Here is a 4896-nt window from a genome sequence, read left to right as displayed (position 1 = left end):
CTGTCATGAATTGCCAGGAGTCTATTCTCTTGTGGCATCTTCTTGTCTTCTCAGCCCTACCTAGGATGGAGCAAACAAGTTTTGGGGGAAGATGAACTGGTAGGCAGTAATATTGTCACAAGAAGTTTTTTTAAAATCTCTATATGGAAAAAAGAGCCACCAAAAGAATTGTCTTGTTGGGAACCTTTTACCTGCAAACCTTTGGAGTAATGATGCAAAGGGGAAAGGATATTCCAGTACAACGGGACAGTCTCCTGAGAATTTGGGCCCCAAATCCAATCTCTGCTAGCTCTTTCCACAAAAAAGCTTCCTGTCACTCATTTGGTATTCCACTTTGTCAAGGGGATAAAATATTTTCCTTTTCATCCAGCCAAAATGGTATTCTTGTGTTTTTCTTTTTTTGTTGTTGTTCTTGTCAAATGTTAAATTTATTGTAATAGTCTCCTTTGTAGTTTTTAACTTGCTGGGCATTCAACAGCACCACTATCGATGTCACCAATGACATCATGAGGGTGTCTGCCATCAATGTTGCAGCCCACAGACTGGGCTGTTCCAAGTATCTCTTTAATGGTTCCAGAGAGATCTCTTGCCAAAAATTGTTTCCTCATCTGTTGAGCAATGTTGACAATCTCATTGAGACTGATGTTTCCACTGTGTTTAATATTTTTCTGCTTCTTTCTGTCCCAAGGAGGTTCCTTTAGGGCTTTGATGATCAAGGCTGAGGCAGAAGGCACAACCTCAATCTGGGCCTGTCTCTTCTAAATGGTAAGTTTTACTCTGATCCTTAGCCCTTTCCAGTCACCAGTTGCCTTGGCAATGTCATCACCAACCTTTTTGGGAGACAAACCCAAGGGACCAATTTTGGGGGCCAGAGCTGATGTGGCACCAACTTCATCAACAATGCACCTTAAAAACATGACTTTAATTTCATTAGGGTCTAACTTGGGTGGCATGGCTGTGATGAAAGTGAAGGCTTGGCCTGAGAGCTGTGGGGTGGCTGCCGGTGTTGGATGAACCCGGATTCGGGATGACCAAAAGAAGTTGTACCTTCACCACCATGAGCTGGAAGCCAAAAAACCCTATTCTTTTGTTTTTCAAACCAAACATTTCATCTTGCATCCCCAGGCCTTGGCAAAGGCAGTTCCCCATGCCTAGAGTGTGCTCTTTTCTTACTGCTACCAGTTAGAATCCTCATTTTTTTTCAAAGTCAGGTTAAAATGCCACCCTCCTATATAAAGCTTTGTCTGAAGTTTCCCCAGCTGAAATAGTTCCACCCAAATACCAAAATCACTTTGTCTATATTTGGTATATATTTTGAATATACTGTGTGAAGCTTGGTTCTTATGCTCCTATAGAATGTAATCTCCTTGAGGGAAGGGATTGTTTCATTTTTGTCTTTTTTATCTCCAGCTTGTAGCATAGTGCCTGCATATAGTTAGAACTTAATAAATACTTGGTGTTTTGTTTCATCAAAGTACTAAAGTATCTCCCTCTTCACTCTAAGCCCCATCCCCCACCCACACCCCCACCAAAAAAGTAAGAAGAACACAAAATAGAAGATTCTCATTGGGGTGTTGCTTTTTATTATACTGTGTTTATTAAATTTAACAGGACAAAATAGAATTTATCCATCCATCCATCCATTCATCCATGCATCCATTCATCCAACCATCCATTAATCCATCCATCCATTAATCTATCCAACCATCCATTCATCCTTCCATCCCTCCATCCTTTCATTTATCCATCCATCCATCCATCCATCCATCCATCCATCCATCCATCCAGCATGTGTTGTGGAAAGATTCCTGGGTTTGGAATCAGAGGATTTGGTTTCAAATCCTACCTTTGCTATTTACTAATTATGTGACCTCAGGTAACTTACTTCCTTTCTCTGGAGTCCAAGCCCTGCTCTAAAATATACTACCTGTGCAAGGTATTTAACCTATTAGTGCCACAGGCAACCACTTAAGATAGGAGCTCAAGCTAAGATCCATGGATATATTCAGGGACTCTGGTCTTGAACAGGGAAAAACATCATCGTTTTCTGAATTGAACTGAAATTCAGCATTTTATTTAATAATGACTGTAGGCAATAAACCAAAGAGGTATTAGACTTCACCAGACTGCCAACAGGATCCGCGACATTTAAAAAAAATTAAGAACACTTGGCCTAAGATGTTAAATTGCACAGCAGGCACTGATTTGTATTGGTAGAGGAAATTTCCATGCCAAGAATTCCTGTTCTGGTGAAATTTTAAGTTTTGTGCCTTCCCCTGCAATCTCTTAACCATTGTCATCACTATTGTAAGTGAAAAAGTAAGACCATAGTCATTCAGCAACTCAGTCCCATTGTGCTGCTGTCCAAATGTCAACCTAAGCAAGACTAAATGCTTTCCCCAGGAATGTCATTTGAGAGCTCCCTTTGCCAAGCCCGGCCTCCTTGTGAAAGTGCTCCAGTTTCCAAGTTCAACCTAAGCACCTCAGTTGTTTTACTGCTTAAACTGTGTACGTGCAGATCTCTCTCCTGATCGGCTCTGAGCACGGCAAAAGCCAGAACGTGCGCGTACATCCCAGCTGTAAAATTGCACATTCCACTGTAAGTGAGCAATCTAAACTACCTACTTCATCTCCTTCTACCCAAATATTGCATTTTCTCTTACCATAAAGATGCTTTATAACGGCCACAAGGAGCCATAACTCACGGAGGGGCTGCTACTGAGCTGCTCCTCATGGCCTGCAACTCCCACTCTATTAGGAGAGCATATGTTGCCTCTCTATCATGAGTTATGATTGGGCCGGGGTGCCTTCAAGTCTATATTTAGAAAGCAGGCCCCCCTACGCCCCCTCTGTAGAGATTCACAAACAATCAGAGACTGTCCAAATTGCCAAATGGTTTCCATGTTGCAAAGCAATTCCTTAGGTGTTTCTGCTTGGGATTCAGCTGCCTAAATTCTCAATTAGAGCAAATGTTCTTTTACCTGGATGGGTATCATGCTTGACTGCATGGAAACAACTGTTCAGGCAAGGACCTTCCAAACATGGACAAGAGAAGGCCCTTTGGGAGCCTGGAGCTCAATTACAAAGTGTTTGGCGGGCAACGGGAGAAAGTTTACCGCCGTCCATCAATGAGGCCGCTAGCTGGATGGCAAGTAGATAGAGTGCTAAGACTGGGAGATGGGAAGACCTGAAATCAAATCTTGCCTTAGGCTCTAGCAGTGTGACCTTGGGCAAATTATTGAAACTTTCTCACCTTCATTTTCCTCATTTATAAAAAGGCGATAGGGAGAGTACCTACCTCACTGAAGGATCAAAAGAGATAAAGTATGTCAACCTTTGCAAATCTTAAAGTGCTATGCAAATGCTAGCTATCATCTTTTTATTAATCAATTGAGAATTAAGAAATTGTTAAGCACCTGTTATGTGCCAGGCAACATGCTATGTGCTGGAGACACAAAGTCTCTGCCTTCAAGAAGCTTATATTTTATCAGAGGTGACAATATGTACAAAATGGTGAGGGCTGCAATTTCTCAGGCATCAGTTTAAATGGCATTTAAAATTTGTGACTATCTCATGGATGCCATGGATATTTTTAAATAACAGAATGTCACCCTACTCTCCCACGGTTGGTTTTCTCTTTCAAATCAAGCCAAACCCGCAGATATCTATGGAAGGTCTATTATAGCAAGTTACATTTTTGCCTTGATCAAGGTGTCATGGGACACACAGACAAATAATGTGTCAACCCTGTCTTCTAGGAGTTTAGAGGACTTGATTTTGTATATATCTTGAATCTGCCTACCTGTGTCCATATTGTCTCCCTCAAGAGAATATAAGGTCCTTGGGGACAAAGACCATATCATTTGTGTCTTTGTGTTCCCAGCATCTAGTACAATACCTGGTATATACATTAGGCACTCAATAAATGCTCGTTGCTTGGTTGATTGCTAATTAAATTACAATACATCATTTCTATGACTACATTGGAAACCTGATCTAAGTGGTCTGGACCTTCTTATTCTTTTTTGACTTGTCTGTGTTGTAAGACACAATAGTTGACAATCTTTCTCCAATCCTCTGAACAATTTTGGGTACTAGGGTAACATAGATTACCCATCTATTTTTCCCATGTTCTTGCCTTATGACTGGCACAACAACTTTTCAATAATATATGATACAATTTTATACCACATCTTGTGCAAAATTCATAATTGGTTATATACCATATCCTACTCACTTAAAGCATCCATTTTTATGCTTTGAAGGGAAATATTGATTCTTCTAACTCTGACAAATTCTACCATGCTAGAAAAGCTTCAAGTCTGGGTCTGATGAAAAGGTTGGAAGAGATGTTTGGAACCAGATGGTAGGGTATCTTAAATGCCATGATAAACAGTTTATTTTATCTTGTTTTTATAATCATCTTTCAAAAATAAGGCTTTACAGAATTTTTTGCCAAATTGCTTTAGGTTCTTTCATTGCAGGATAGAAGATCCTTAAGGCAAGGACTGTTTTTTTTTTCATTTTTGTCTTTATCTCTTTCTCTTATAGTTGTGGACTTTGCTCTTGACTAAATGTGATTAGGAGAAGAGATATTCACCTACCAACTGAGTGGAAAACCTGTGCAATCCCATCTTTAGTATCCATCTAAATTAATTGTTGTTTTTGATAATAAAATAGAAATATTTATGGATCCACAGGAGGTGAAGAAGTTCATTAACTCTCTGGATAAATAACAGAATAAGCAGTGGAAAATCTATTGACAGATTTAATCAGGGAATTGTGAAAACAACCAGATATAACTGATTTTACATGATGTTCAAAGATTGAGCTCAGAAGGACTTGATTGGGTGAGTTAAGAAGACTTTTCCCCTCCTCAACCTTGTGCTAAAGATT

General features: G+C 39.9%; 1 pseudogene; it reads right to left on the bottom strand.

The window, feature by feature from the left end:
- Nucleotides 1–455: 455 nt before the first annotated feature.
- On the bottom strand, nucleotides 456–2698 carry LOC118850840 (annotated as a pseudogene).
- Nucleotides 2699–4896: the final 2198 nt, after the last annotated feature.

Source organism: Trichosurus vulpecula, chromosome 5 (assembly GCF_011100635.1).
Source record: "Trichosurus vulpecula isolate mTriVul1 chromosome 5, mTriVul1.pri, whole genome shotgun sequence".
NCBI classification, from domain to species: Eukaryota; Metazoa; Chordata; class Mammalia; order Diprotodontia; family Phalangeridae; genus Trichosurus; species Trichosurus vulpecula.
Note: the sequence above shows the minus strand (reverse complement) of the source record. Positions and strands in the feature narration are given on the sequence as shown.